At 42.1% G+C, this 15,847-nt stretch overlaps 1 long non-coding RNA gene across 1 annotated transcript; it reads left to right on the top strand.

The window, feature by feature from the left end:
* The first annotated feature begins 6,324 nt into the window (after positions 1–6,324).
* LOC114081998 (uncharacterized) lies at positions 6,325–9,917 on the top strand. The gene is made up of 3 exons (XR_011706435.1): positions 6,325–6,438; positions 8,738–8,821; positions 8,919–9,917. It is a non-coding gene; the product is annotated as an uncharacterized lncRNA (long non-coding RNA).
* The last annotated feature ends 5,930 nt before the right edge of the window (positions 9,918–15,847 follow it).

Raw genomic sequence — 15,847 nt, 5'->3', positions numbered from 1 at the left:
TGTATGTACATGTTTGTTTATATTTTTGAAAAATGTTTAAATTAAAAAACAGAATACAAGCATATTTTCGTACATAACTTGCATGTATCACATGATTCACTTATTTAGTTCATATTAATTATTTACTAAGGTAAAATAAGGAGTAACATACTCAAGCTAATCAGTAGACTTTTGCCAAATATTGATAACAGCACACCCCATTGCAATCATAACCAAAATCATGATTAAGAATATGTCCATCACCCAAGAAAGCTTCCTATGCCTCTCCCCACCAATTTCTGTTGAAGAGGTAACCACATTTCTTACTCCTATCCTCATTGACAAGTTTTGTGTGTTCTTGAACTTCATAGAAATGGAGTTATATACCACTCCTTTTTATTGACATCTATTCCACACACAAAAGATTACATTTTTGAAATGTATCTATGTTGTTTGGTATATCAGTAGATTATTCGTTTTGATTGCAGAGTTGTGTTATGTAAGGGTACCATAATTTCTCTACTTATTTCAGATGTACTATATACAAAGGAATGGGATCTACCCAGGTCCACATTTGGTGTTCTCAGTCTTCTTCATCAGTCATCCTATTGGGTCTGTAGTGGTGTCTCCTTCCCACGTCCCTCATGAGCAATACTACTTACTGTTGTCATGTACTTATTGGTTCTTCCTATCTTCTTACCATGTTTCCTCCCTTTGTAAAATGTCTGCTTTTAAATTTGCCCATTAAAAATTGAATTATTTGATTTTATTTTTGATTTGTAGGGAATATCTTTGTATATTCTAGATAGGAGCCGTTTGGTGATTGAACTACTGAGTCTGTCTTCTCACAGAGTGGCTTTCCATTTTCTTTTATTAACAGTATGTTTTGATGAACTGAAGTTTTACATTTGAATGAAGACTGCTTCACATCTTGTTCTTTTATGCCTAGTCATTCGCCTCCTAAGGCATTTTTTCCCTCCCCAATTTCATGAGTTGCTCTTTTCTGGTTCTTACTCTGTGTTCCACTGTAGCAGCCTCTTTTCCTGTTCTTTGTCATAAATGAGCAAGGCTCTGCCTCCCAAATCAGGAGGTGAACATCTGTCTATCCTGCCACACCTGTGTCTTGACCTTACTGGCTTCCCCTTTCCATTGTCAACTCTTCCTTGGATTCCTTAGGGCCCAGTGAAGTGGGGATGGGTGGGTGTTGTTGAGGAGGGCATCCAGGTGCAGCCCCACCATGTCACCTGCACAGGAGATGAGTGCCATAGTCTTCCCTCTGGAGGAGCACATGAAGATGTGTGGCAAATGTTTTCTAGATTTTTTTTTTTGGCCTCTATGTCCCCAAATCACTGTTTATTTTCACAATGAATATTTCTCAGTGTTTCTCCTGGCTCTGTTTGCAATGTTAATTGCACAATGTTAGAAGTTTTGGCATCTAATTGCAGAATGTAGAAACTTTGTTACCTCTAACTGCTGAACGTTAGATCTTTTGTGGATTTTTTTAAAGCAAAATATATACTCCAAAGTTCATTTTTCCCCTTGCTAGGTCTTTTAGTCAAAGTCCTGGGAAGACTGAGAAGAGAGAATTAATGGATTATTTACAAAGTCGTACAGGTTCACAGGAAACTATCAAGGTTAGGAGAAGCATCTGTGGCTAGAATTAGTGGGTGGTTCTTATTTACATTGGGCTCAAATCCAGATCAGAGGCTTTGAGGCTCTGGGCATGAGAAGTGGCTTCTATAGCAAGATTTTTAAATTTCTTTTATTTGTTCTAATTAGTTGTACATGACAATCAAAAATATATATGTACTTTGATATATCATACATAAATGGAATATAATTTCTTATTTTTCTGATTGTACATGTTGCAGAATCATATCAGTCAAGAGGTAATAATATCTGTTTTATTCTACTGTCCTTCCTACAAGGTTCTGTGCCATTTAGTAGAGAAAAATAGCCACTAAGAGCTGAATTCTAGCAAGAAGGGAGCCGTGGGAATAGATCTTGCAAACCAGGACAGTTGTTGCCCTCCATCACTCCATCTCCTCACATTGTCTCCCATGAGCCACATTCACAAGGGAGGGAGAGATGAATGAAGGCCATTAATATAGTAAATTGTGCTCAGCCTCTAGAATCCAGGATGGATCTGGAGGGAAAAGATCAATTCTGCAGATTGCTACTCAAGAGATGGTGTTGGGGGTGGTAATTGCAAACTTGCTAATCTTGTATTGTTAGCTGAAACAGTTGCAGAATGTTTTGGGGAAATGTTACTAGTAACAATTTACAGACAACCCAGGCTCCCTTTTTACCTGCTCAGATGGAATAAATTTTGGTTATTCTACAACACTGACAATTGAGGTGAGGAGCTGGGAACACTTCCTGAGAAAGGAAAAATGTAGTCCCCAAGAGCACCCTCCCAGTGACCTACTTCCTCCACCAGGCCAGGCCTGCCTACAGTTACCACCCAATAATCCATTCAAATTATGAATTAATACCAATCAGGTTATAGCTCTCATACTCTAACCATTTCACTTCTGAACATTCCTACATTGCCCACATGGACTCTATAGTAGACACCTCCTATCCAACACACTTCAGGACTCTTTGTAGTTATCACTTTGTGTTTTGATATTCAGATTAGAAAATTGCTGTCTACTTCCAAATGATTATGTTTTATTATTTCAGTCCTTTTGTCTGACTCATCTCAGGCCTAGAACGCTAGAGTCCACTGGTCTTATCTTTCCTTGCTGTCTTGGAATAGCACTGGTGTCTTTTCTGGGTGTCTGTTTAATTCATCTGCTTCATGAGTTCTTGCACTAATGACACACTGTCTCATTTCCTGATGTTTTGTTCCTTTTTGCTAAGGACTCGTGATGACTATTGATTCTTTTTATTTTTCATACATATTTTATAATGTCTCACCAAAGTCTGCAAGAACAATATGCCTGCTGACAATTTTCCTTTGTTTTCCTAAGTGCCTAAAGTGCATCAAAGAACAACTCTTAGTAATATTAACAAGACCATTAACCATATTAATATATCTAGCACCAAAGAGTATAAAATATGCACCATTTGATATCTCATCAAAGATTCAACCATACACAAGAGGAAAATATAAACTCTAGGGGGAGAAAAATCAATCAATGCAAACCAACCCAGCAGTGATGATCTGGCAGAATATAATACAAAATTAATACTGTATCTGTAGCCCATAGATGCAATATTTCCTACAGATGGGGATATAGAAGAAGATCCAAATCAAGCTTCTAGAAGTACAAATCACAGTGTGTGTGATTGAAAAAAATAATAATAACTTGGACATAAGGAACAGCAAATTAGACATCACAGAAGAAAAGAGATTGGACTAAGAAAACATACAACAGTATGCAATTCATAAAGAAACAGAGGAGCATAAGGCCATAAATGAGCTGGAAAAGTGTTGAAGAGGCTTAATATGCAATAAGAGATCCAAAATGTACATGTCAAAATTTAAATTTCTTAAAAGGATCATTTGCTCTCTATTAAAATAATTCTGACACAGCAAAAGGTTTATAATATCTGAAATATAAATCAAGTTAAACAGTAATAAGAAAACAGGAAGAGCACAAATGATGATATGTCAACCCATTGAAAGTTTTGCATAATGTACATGAAGCCACTTGAGGGTGACTGTGTTGAGCAGAGATGTTTACTGCAAACTTTGGAGTAGCCACTAAAATAACAAGCCCAGAGTTAAAGCTAATGAGCCGGCAAGCAAGAATTAACTTATAAAAGTGCTCAATTGTTCTACAAGCTAGAATAAAATAAATGGAACAAAGGAGAGATAGGAAACAAATACAAGTTGGCAGAGGAGTCCTTAACCGAATTAGCAATCCCATCAAATCTAAGTGGTCTTAATGTCCACATTAAAAAGCATATAGTATAATTTTGAACAAAACAAGGGGAAAAAACCTATATGTCTTCTACCATAAATGTAGTCTCTGACATCTGTAGAACTGAATTAAAAAACAATTACACAAATAAATAGTCTGGAAAAAATCTTCACTATTTCAAAATTAAATGAAAATTTTCTAAATTACTCCTAAAGCAAAGAATAAATCAAGACAAAAACTTAAAAATGTGTTAAACTGAATAAAACCAAAAATATAACAGGCTAAATTTGGTAGGATGCCACTAAAGCAGAACTTAGGGAAAACTGATTAACAGGGAATATTCCCTATTCCTTGGAGACAGCACTGCTTGGACATCAGAGTCAGAGATATTGCAACAATAACAACAGAGAACTAAATATCTCTCATGAACACAGAGCCAATGATTCTTTTAAAGTGGCATATTGAGTCCAACAATACTTAAAAAGAGTAACATGTCATGATCAAGTGAAACTTACTTCAGTAATGGGCTGCTTTAACATTCACCTAGAACATCAGAGTGAAAAAAATATATGATCACATCTATTGATGCTCAACACAAATTTATTTAAATTCCATATCCAATCCTGACAAAACTGTTAACAACCCGTCAGTAATATATTTTCTTTACCTAATAAAAGGCTCTAATGTAAAATGTAGGGTTAAATACAATTTTTTTTAGGTAGACTGTAGTTACTCACAGATGCATTTTGAAGTCCCTAGATAATCGCTAAAAGTAGCAAAAAAAGAAGGGAAAAATCATATGTCAACAAACAGTACTGGAAAAACTGCATCTTGACATGAAGGTATAATGAATCTCAGCTCTTATCTCACTCAAGAAGATAGACACAGGCAAACTATCACCCAGGGTAAAGTGTGATCTGTGCTTCCTTTCATAGGGCCCAGGCAAATAGTGATTTTTTTTTCACTTGTGAATCATTGAAAATATTTTTAATGTCAGAGTATGTGAAAATTACACAAAACTCCAATTTCAGTAATGATAGACTTTTAACAGAACACAGCCACGTTCATTTCATTATATTGTGTGTGTTAGCTTTTGTACCATGATGGAAAGGGAGTAGTCAGTAGACAGACACTGCATGGTAGGCACATAACACATAAAATAGGAGCCTTCACAGAAGTTTGCTGACATTTGCCACAAACAAAAGTTAATTTCAGGTGATTTGAAGTCCTCAGTGATCTGAAAACTCAGTCCTAAAGCTTCTGGAAGAAAGTTTAGCTAATCATCCTCAAGATCTTGGGGTAGGCCAAGGTTCCTAATAGAGGCAAAAAATGTGATATTCCTAAAAGATTATATTGTTCTTTTTCTAAATAAATATAATGTTATATAAATATTAATGAAAGGCCCGTATGGTATTCATAATACCAGGAATTCCTATGAACCAATCAGAAAGAGGACAAACAATTCAAACAAGGAAAGGAGTCAAAGTGTTGAAAGGAGTAGTCAGAAGATACTGAGTTCCTGTTCCTGGAGAGGATGGGTTTTAGTCCCAGCTGCTTAGAGGGTCATTGGAGATAGAAGTCCAATATCTCCCCTCTAAGGAGTGACTTTAGGTACAGAAAGTGGTTTGCCCACTCCCACCCCATTTCCAGGGCAGCTGGCCTCTAATATCTATCTGGTGGGCATCTTCCATCCTACTACATTCATTGGTAAGATTTAGACTTTTTATTCCCTTTCTCAGAAGAATTAAGGAGTTTGTTTCATGCCTCCCTCAATCACCATGACAGCTGAGACTGCAACAGGTAAACCTCAAACCTGTGGGTGCTCTGCTGTGCCCTGCAGTTCCTGAGGCCTCATTTAGAAAGCCATACATCCCCAGCAGCCTCCCTACTGTTCATCCTAGAGACTGCACAGTGGCCACTAGAGGGCACTGTGGGTCCACTGAGTGAGCTGCAGCCAGTGCTTCTGGAAGACAATGGCTCAGGGGTCTTGGCTGGGGGCCTGCATTAGGGATAACACCTGAGGAGCCAGGCAGTGCTGCACAGGACAAAAGAATCGTGGTCTCTGCACATCCCATGATGTGCATGTGAATGACTCAGGGAGCCATGAACTAAACTGCACCTTGGTGAATCAAGGCCTCTCTAGGAGCCTGCATTTGACAAGGGAAGTGATGGGACTCCAGGGGGCAGCTCACACCACCATCCAGGTGGAGAGAGGGAAGCTCCTGACTCACAGGAAAGTTAGAAAACAGTGAGCAAAGACTTCACCCCACACCCCACCCTGCCTTGCTCAGCACAGCCAGCTGCCCCTGTCCCACAGAAGTTCCACAGAATGGGGAAGGACTACATCAACTGAGCATGTCCAGGGGCTACAGGAGATCTGTTGAACCCACAAGCACACTGGCATCAGAAGAGTGACATCTCTGATGTCATGGTGAATGCTCCAAACAGAGAAAAGGGAGGAGCCAAGTGCTGCTCTCAGCCCAGGAGACCAGCACCCTGAGTGCAAAGATGCTTAGACCTGTCCTTCCTGACCCTGCCTGGGGACCCAGGCTCCTCTACTGCTTCACCCTTTGTCTCCTGGGAGCAGGTGAGTCCTGAGCACAGGGGACAGCCCCTGGAGCCACAGTCCTTTCTTGTTGCTTTAGATCAAACTCCTCCCTCTGTTAGGTGTTCACTCCTGTCTCCTTCCTCCCCAGGTTCAGTGGATGCTGAAGTCATCCTATCCCCGAGACACCTAATCAGAGCAAAGGGAGGAAAGGGCACTCTGAAGTGCTATCCCATGTCTGGACACAAAAGTGTGTCCTGGTACCAGCAGGCTCCTGGTCAGGGGCCTCAGTTCTTTGTTGAATATTTTGATAAACTGCAGAGGAACAAAGGAAACTTCCCTGATTGATTCTCAGCTCAGCAGTTTGATGACTATCACTCTGAGCTGAACATGAGCTCCTTGGAGCTGGGGGACTCAGCCATGTATCTGTGTGCCAGCAGCTTGTACAGCCCTGCTGGCTTTCTGTACCCTAACCTTCCTGTCCCAGCTGAGGGTGTTCTAGGGAGAGGAGGTGGAGGTTACCACATAGACTCAGTCAAGGCCCCTGGATGCTTCTAGCTCTTTGTTAACCCTCAGTCTGCCCTGCTAGGCTCAGCCAGAGTGCTCCTTGTCATTCAGACCCCAGCCCTTCTGGGTGTTCTTTTATCTAAGCCGACACTTTTCAATTCCCAGCAAGTGGCGGGAACCCGTACTCAGTGCTAGAGTGTGGGTATTTATGATAACACTCGTATCCGCTTTATAGATGATTACAGTATATCACTTTATCAAGAGGAAGTTGCATGTAGCTCATGGACTCTCCCTATATTTCATATTTACTAGTATCAAAGAGAGAATGGAAACCTACATCTCCTAAATCAGAAGTTCTGCTGAAATCCATGATTGCTGCCTGATATTGGACAAGAATGTGTATCAGAGCAGAGCCTCTTGCATTCAAGACCATCTGGGCAGCAGGGGGAAGGCACATTATGGGATAGAGTTATGTAGCTTATTGCCTTTCAACACTGAGGACACTTGAAACTAATGGAGGGGTTGTTGTCCTGTCATGGCTTCAAGCTCAAGTGTACATGTCCAACAACAGAAAACTTGTGACCCTATAATTAATTACTAAGTCAATTAAAAGGAGATATCCCCAGGGGATGCTCATCTCCCCAAGGAAGTTTGAGTATTGTTAGTAATTCAGACTTTACTTTCGAGATGATCCTTAGAGGTAGGTAATTCAAAGTGTCCTCTGTTGGTGAATCTTGGGACTAGCCAATCTGTGGCCACAGATAGGACAGCCCGTCCTGGGTGCCCACGCCCCTGCCATAGCCACCCCTATGAGTGCTACACTGATTTCCTCCTGTTGTCTCTGTGTTTCTACACCCTGTTCACTAGGCCTGATTGTAGGCAGTATCCACTAAGAGTCCATCAATGTGTGGAGACACGGAAAAAGGCCTCACAGTGAGATATGGCCTCTGTGGGAAAGAACAGCACTCACTGCTATTGCATGATAGCAGATTCACGACTGAATGAATCTTTTACTATTTGGTGGATATGAGATCATATGAACGAGGACAGAACATTTCCCTCTGACAGTGGAGGCACAGGTCACAAGCAGATATCTCATCCACATCACTAATGATCCATCTCTTGTCTTGAATAGAAATATTGTCATGGGGACCTAAGTGGCCAGGATTCCAAGGTCTCACCTAAAACAAAGAATTCATATCCATAGTGATGCACTAAGGCTTCAGAATATATAGAAGGACTCCTGTTCCTGACCTTTTGTGAGACTACTTAAAAAAGTTTTTCAAGTAGAAGTGACCTTGATCTTGATGCTCTTAAAACTTTCTGGTGGTCAATGATTCTTGTAGTCAAGAATAGCCTGGCATACTGACATCTAATTCCCAGAGTTTAGGCAAATGGAAGAACTAGTGTAAGGAACTTGGAGATGATGTTTGAGCAGAGAAGTTACAGAAGGCACCACCACTGCCATGCAGATGTTCCTTATATTGAAGAAATATTGGGAAAAGTTAGTTACACACAAATAAGAAACTATATACTTATAGGAATAAAAGCTGCATGGAGGACCAAATATTCTTCCTAAAGTTTAGGAAGGATGATTCACACTTATAGTTTAAAGCAAACTACAAATTCTTTCCATTCAGAGATGATGAATTGTGCATATGTAGCATAAAATATTACCATCTTTCACAATATTATATATACATATATATGTAATTGAAAGTTGACTTTTCCCTTAGGGAAGGGTTGTGGTAAGTTATTTGCACAGCTCATGTATTTGTAGGGGACAAGTCATCACTCGGCTGCTAATGGCAAAAGTTCTATTTCCCCAAAACAGACTCAGAAGACATGGGACCGTCCCTCATTCCTACAATGAGAATCAAGCTCTTTGTCTGTGTGGCCTGCTGTCTCCTGTGGGCAGGTGAGTGCTGGCCATGGGGGGCTTCCTTCTCTGAAATTCCAAGACTTCAATCCAAGTATCTCTTGAGGTGACATAAACTTCTCTTTCTCTACCACAGGACACATGGAGGCTGGAATCACCCAGAGCCCAAGACATGTCATCACAGAGACAGGAGAAAAGGTGACTTTGAGATGCCACCAGACCTACAATTATGACTATATGTATTGGTATCGACAAGACCAAGGGCAAGGGCTGCAGCTGATCCATTACTCATATGCTGTTGACAACACTGAAAAAGGAGACGTGTCTGACGGGTACAGTGTCTCCAGATCAAACACAGAGGACTTCCCCCTCACTCTGGAGTCGGCCACCCGCTCCCAGACATCTGTGTACTTCTGTGCCACCAGTGACTACACAGTGCTCCAGGGCCACCTCCTGGCTGCACATAAATAGGAAGACTGTGGCTGCCTGTGCTCAGGAGCCCTGGCCACCCCAGGAAGCAGAGCCCTTGCCAGCCTGGGGACCTCACAGCCTGGGCAACAGGCCCTCAGTGCTGAGGTCCTCCCCTGCCAGTCTCAGCCTGACCTCAGACCTCCCAGCCCCCTTAGCTTGCTGCTGCTCTCTTCAGCAGCCCTCTCTTTCTACCTGCAAAAGGAAAATGCATCTTAGTGGAGGTTCCTGTTGAAGGCCTTGCCAGTCTCAAGGCCACCACCTTCTCACCCCAGGGCTTCAGTGTCTTCCTCATCCTCCTATAGGCTCTTCAACTTCAGCCCTGAGTCTCCTCCCCCATGACCTCTGCTCCTGGCTGCCTCCATCCTGGGGGGAAGCCCTAGGGGTCTGTGTCATGTGCCTTCCTGTTTCTCCATCCTCCATGCACCTGTCCCCTGGCTGTCAGCTCCTGTCACACTCTCCTCTGTGAGTTATTTCCCCATGAGGACTTGTCCTCACAGGGTGTTCCTTTGACCCTAAACATATGTCCCTCCTCTCATTCCTGGGTCTACTTCATTCCATCATGAAAGTGTATTTCAGGTAAACTAATTCTTAATTGTGACATGCAAAACTTTAAATTTATTAGAAAAGATAAAGGAAATAGTTTTATCATTTCCTTGAAGGAGGATTTGACTATATTCAAGACACAAAAGAAGACAAGCCATAAAGAATGATTTTTTATCATGGCAGTTGTATTAAAGCATTATTAATTTAAATCACACTTTCTGGAAGGTCAAGAGAAGGATCTGTTCTCTTGTCTTTTCAGTCACTGGAGGCCACCAGCACCTTGGCTCATGGCCCCTTCCTACTTCAAAGCCAACAGTGACCACTTGAGCCTTCCCTTGGGCTGTGTTACTCTGGCTCTTCCTCCTATTCCTTCCACATCTTAAGGCCCTTCTGATTGTAGCAGCCTGGGGGGAACATTCCAGGGTAACCTCCTTGTTATCAGTGTCCCCTGATGAACCACCCTAACTCCATTAGAACATTTAAGTCCCCCTGGCCATGCAGTGTAACACATTCCCAGGCTCCAGGGACTAGTCACATCTATCTGCAGAGGAACATAATTTGACCTGCCACATGTAGGCACCTGGAAATAGAAGGAACAAACAATGCTGGTGGTTAGAAAGCAGTGAGGAGCACAGTCTTACACTAAAGGTTCAAGACACCCTGCAAGAGGACAGTGCCTTCAAGGGAAGCAGGCACATCAGATGCCTCCAGCCTGCCTGTAACTGCTGGTCATTTAAAGTTGTCAGATGCTCTTGGGTGCAGGGGACTCAGAAGGCTGTCTGGGTGTCCACAGCACATGTGGACTTCTGTTCCTTCTTTGTAAGCAGATAACGTAATTGACCACCCTAAGAAACAGAGCATGCTTCAGCTTCCCATAACGCCAACCTGAGAGGAGGTGTGCTGGGGACAGGTCCTTTCTATAGGGAAGAGGCAGGTGTTCATGACATCAGTGCAGTCCCTGTAGATTCACAGTGAGTTGACCTCTTCCTCTTCCTGGGGAGCCACAGGTCAGCTCGTACCTAACAGAGGGTGATTTGGTTGTGAGTGTGTGACTGGGGTCTTGTGCCATCAGTGAGAGCAGAAGCTGGTTGCAATGAGATAGGGGATTCGTGTTTCAGTGCTTGGAGTTTGAGGTGCAGATGGAAGGAATGGACAGGCTCTGAGGTGAGGGGATCTGGAGAGGAGTCATTGAGAGATGATAATGTCAAACAAACTGCAGAGGACCTAATGTGTAGATCTGTATCTCAGGTCTTTTAAAACTGAATCCATTTCTGGCCAGTTCATCACCCAGCTGTACAGCATCCTCTGGAAGAAGCTTTCAAGTTGGGGACAGTGGCTCACTGGATGATGTCACTGACAGATGCACCTTTGAGAATAAAATGTCCTAAGATTCCTTTCTTGTTCCTGTTTAGAAAGGTCCTCTAGGTCGCCCACATCTGCTCTCACCCTGCTGAGGGCAGCCAGACCCTGTGTTGTGTGGCCCTGTGTGTCCTGGTGGCAGTGAGTTCTTAGAATATTTAGCTTCCTCCTGCTGAACTTCCTTTTTAATAACTCCCTATATTTTACATTCCTGTCACCCAATTCGCTTTCTCTACAGAGCTCACAGATGCTAGGGTCAATATGACACCCAGGCAAAGTGACAGGGAGGGGACAAGCAGTAACGCTGAGATGTGAGCCCACATCAGGACATACCTATCTTTTCTGGCCTGGACTGTGGGGCAGGGGCTGTTGTTGCTCATTTATTTCATAAGCAGATCTGTCCTAGATGATGAGGGAATGCCCATGGACGGATTCTCAGCTGCCATGCTCAATGCCTCCTCCTCCACTCTCAGGATCCAGTCCAGAGAACGCAAGGACTCAGCACTGTACCTCTGTGCCAGCAGCCCAGCCACAGAGCTGCAGAGACCCTGTGCTTCCCCTTCTCCCTCCAGCCCCAGCAGCCCTGAATGAAGTCATCCCTGCTCCTCCCTCCACTTTAGATCTCTACCAACTCGGGGTGTGAAGAACACAGAAAATGATAAGCTATCAACACTGGAAATATTGGTAGAAAATAACATTTAGGTTATGTGTTTCAAGATTCCTCAAAATTTTTTTTGTGAGCTCAAACTCACTGGTTAGGGAAAACTTAAGGACCCACAGGGTAGACCAAAAACAGTCTTCCAGCTTTTTCACCCCAGGTGGGTGTGGGAGCCCCGATAAGGGCTGACCTGCCACCTTACCTGCCTCTCCATAATGTTCTCCTCCTAAGGTATAACAGATCCTTTCCCCCATGAGTTATCGTTATTGTAAAGGAAAGTTCTTAACTAAAATTTTGAACATTTTTATTTCTTGTTTCTAATTTGAATTAATATTTTTGTAGAGTCTTTTAAAGGCACTTGGTAAAATGGACAATTTATCTGTGAGCTGCCCATCCTAGTCTGAAGGATCCATTTGTTTCTGTCCCACATGAGCAAGGCCCAGTGCCAGCTGAAGGCTAATGTAGGCTCTGAATCCTGAGAATGTTCTCTGATGGTGTGCGGCCTGCTCTGGAACATTCAGGTGGAGTCACACTAGAACTTCCCAGATCCTGCAGGCCTCTCCAGTCTTACTTTGCCCCCTTTCCACCAGATCCGGTGTTCTTCACACAAATCTGCATGCTTCTTCTGATCTGTGCCAGCAATGTCTCCTTAGCGTCTGCCATCTCCTGGAAATGATGTCAATTCTTCTCTTCTAGGACCTTATTTCTATACCCATGGCTTCTCAAACCCAACCAGCTTATCCTTGTGTACTGGTGCCAAGGATACCTGTGTCCAAGTGGCCAAGACAAATCAGGTTTACCAGAGGTCTGCCACATAGCCATAGCCATGTTACATTTTTCAGGCTCTGGATTTCAGTGTAAAAACAATGCAGAATGAAGTATACTGGATTTGGAACGTGCATGGAGAGACATCCTGTTTGTATCTGTTCCTCCTTCTGGCTCCTCTCTACTGCTGCCAGACCACTTTGCTCCCTCCTGCCTTAATGCCCCACCCATTTGCATGTGTGACATTGCAATGTCACCTTTCACATTTGCATTCTATTGTTTTGTGCTCTTACCTTCAGCTCTGTCTTCTCATTCAGCCCTACTGCCCACTGCTGGCCCTGCCACCACTCTTGGTGTCTGTCTGTAACCTCACGTGGACAATTTATACACACGTTGACTCTTCTGTTTCCTGACCTCTTCGCTTCTGAGGACTTGCTTCTCTCCCAAGATAATTATCAGCTGAATGAATGAAGGAATGAATCTTTCTCTCTCTTAGCCTTAAGATTCCCTAGGTGGGGACGCTGACATTTTTTACACTGATAATAATTAGGTATTTGACATGGAAGCTAATAAATTCATAGGTTTTGCATAAATCAAGGAATAAATAGACTTAAAGAAACAAATGCAAATCAAGTGCTTGGAGCTGCTGTTCTGTAACACGTGGCAAAATCTGTGTTCCATCAGGGTAGCTCGAAGGCGATGTCATCAAGCACCACCCTTCTCATCAGGTGCAGCAGGTGCTTTGACCTCTTTCCCACCAAGCCTCCCTGTTCTCCTGCTTTGACTTTTCTATTGTTGCAAAAAGCCTTCATTTACTCTATTGACACAATGCAGCAATTTTCTTAAGATACACTTTCCAATTTTTATACATCCAGCCGCTCTCCATTGATCACAGCACAAAAGTCTCAATTTGGGGATTTGAATTTTTAAAGCTTGGGCTATGCTTTATAACATTTAGGGATCCAGATAGTCATCTCCTTACAAAATATTCTTATGCAATTTATTATCTCTGTGCATTTGCTCTTGTAATTTCTCCCACCTTCTACATGCTTTCCAGTCCTTCCAATCCCTCAAGACGCTGTCAAATGCTCTGTTCTCTATGAAATGGCACATGAGCTTACTTCTTCTTCATGAGTAACAGATACTCATTTTGTGAAGCACCTATCATGATCAGAATCATCCTCATCGATTAGCCTCTTTTTTACATACATTTGAAGATCAGGCATTTTACTGGGCCCTGTTTTGCTTCAAATTTAAATGCACATTACAGTGTTACCTGCAGTTCCTGCTTGAAAATCAGGACTTAGGAACTGTTTAGGTGTCTATAAGTGACTCACATGTGGTCACTAGTTTTGCTTTTTCCAATTCTGCTCATTCTTGCACACACGGGTACAAAATACAATAATTTTGCTTCTAAAAATATAAATATAATTGTCTAATTGTTTCACCTGTAGAAAAGATGTTACTATAATCGTGCATTAATAATATTCAATAGATGAACTTGTGATCAGTAGCAGGCCTATTAACATCTCCACTCGCTCAATTAAATGCAGAATATGTTTTGAGTGGGAGGAAGCTGCTGGTTTCTGGGTTCATAATGATACACAGAGCTGCACACTGGCTGCTGCTCTTATCTGGACCTTTTTTGAGATCATGGGTAATTATCACCTCTCTGTTCATTGCTAGAAGATTAAGAACACATGTATGGTCATGTCTGCCATTGAGTCTTTCAGATGGTGAGAAGATACTCATTGAAAATCCTTCCCAGAGGAATTCTCATTGGAGAATTTCAATTTCCAGAATCCAAAGACAATCAGCACAATTATCACAAATCTTGAGGATGTTTATAGATGCTGTGCTTGGAACACGAATACGGAGTCACAGGGAATTTAAATCTGCTAAGAGATGAGACTCAACAGAGGTTGAAAGTTGAGCTTGCTTCTTTCCTTCAGGACAGGAATAAAGGAAGAGTATGTGTAATAGAAAGCCTTAGGTAGTTTGTTACATCCTGGGCTTTCCACTAGGTGCTTAAACCATTCAGTCAGTGCCATAATGCACAGGAAGGAACCTTAGCAGGGTGTGTATAATCTTCCCACTATCACTCAGGTGATAAATGAAGGAAAGGGAACTCAAATATGAGAAATTTGTAACAAATGTATAAAATCATTTATAAAATCTCTGCCAACCCAAATGAAAATTTTGAATCATTAAGGAAGAGAGATTCCTCGGTGCTACTATCTTGGAAGTCTTCGTGTTCCCATGTCACTGGAAAAGGGAAACCCAAGTCCCAGACAAACAGACCCTACAGGGAAGAGGAAATGCATTCAGGGTGAACTGATCTCAAAGGAACTAGTAGAAAAGAAAGTTTTAGTAGTCATTACAAGGCACCCAGGATAAGTAACCCAAAAAAGTCCACTAGGGAGAAAGATGCAGAATCTCAGAGCACCCTGGAAGGATTCCCTGCAGGAAGACAGGATTGAGGGTTTTTGGAGGAATGGCTGTAAAAATCACTGGACATGAATGTCATGTACAACTGGGGCAGTCCTGATGGGGTACCTGGCAAGACCAATGACAACACTCACATCATTATAGGACATTGAACTGTAGTCTGAGAGTCAAAGAGTCTGCCTAGTTGGTTTAAAATGATGAGGCTTAGGAAGGTGTAAGCAGGTAGAACAAAGCTTAGGTGGAAATGTAGAACAGAGGAAAGTGAAGGTGTGCAGTGTTTGTTTTAATAGTGCTTGTTTAAGATGCCCCAGACTTTGCTAAGTGCACACCTCTCCTCAGAGAAGATCATAGAGGCCATCTAGCAGGAAACACTAAGAAGCTAATGATGTGAACCAGGAGTCAAACACCAAATCAAAGAACTTGTTCAATGGCACTGAAAAAGGCTAATGCTTCTTGTTGGTTGAGAAGGAACAGTGTACTTTCAAATGGCATTTTAAACATTTGGAAATTCTGTTTAATCTTAAAGCATTAGATATTAGCATAGGGAAAGAAATTTATCAAACGTATATCATTCTAATAGAAATAAAAGAAAGACCTGCAATGAAAATAAACACTGTTCAATGCCTGGAACACACCAGATTTCAGAATAGATTGAGTTGATTAAAAATATGGGGATTTAGTTTGCTGTTCCCTTGAGCATTGAGAGGAATTTTGGGGGAAGGAAACACACTTATTCCCTGGAGAGTTGCCCTTGATGGGCAGGGGTGGGGACCCTCTGAAACCTCATTTCTTCCCCTCACTTGTCTCTATGGTAGGAAAAT

The sequence above is a fragment of the Marmota flaviventris genome, chromosome 1 (assembly GCF_047511675.1).
Source record: "Marmota flaviventris isolate mMarFla1 chromosome 1, mMarFla1.hap1, whole genome shotgun sequence".
NCBI lineage: Eukaryota > Metazoa > Chordata > Mammalia > Rodentia > Sciuridae > Marmota > Marmota flaviventris.
The sequence above is the reverse complement of the archived record's forward strand: the minus strand, read 5'-3'. Positions and strand labels throughout refer to the sequence as shown.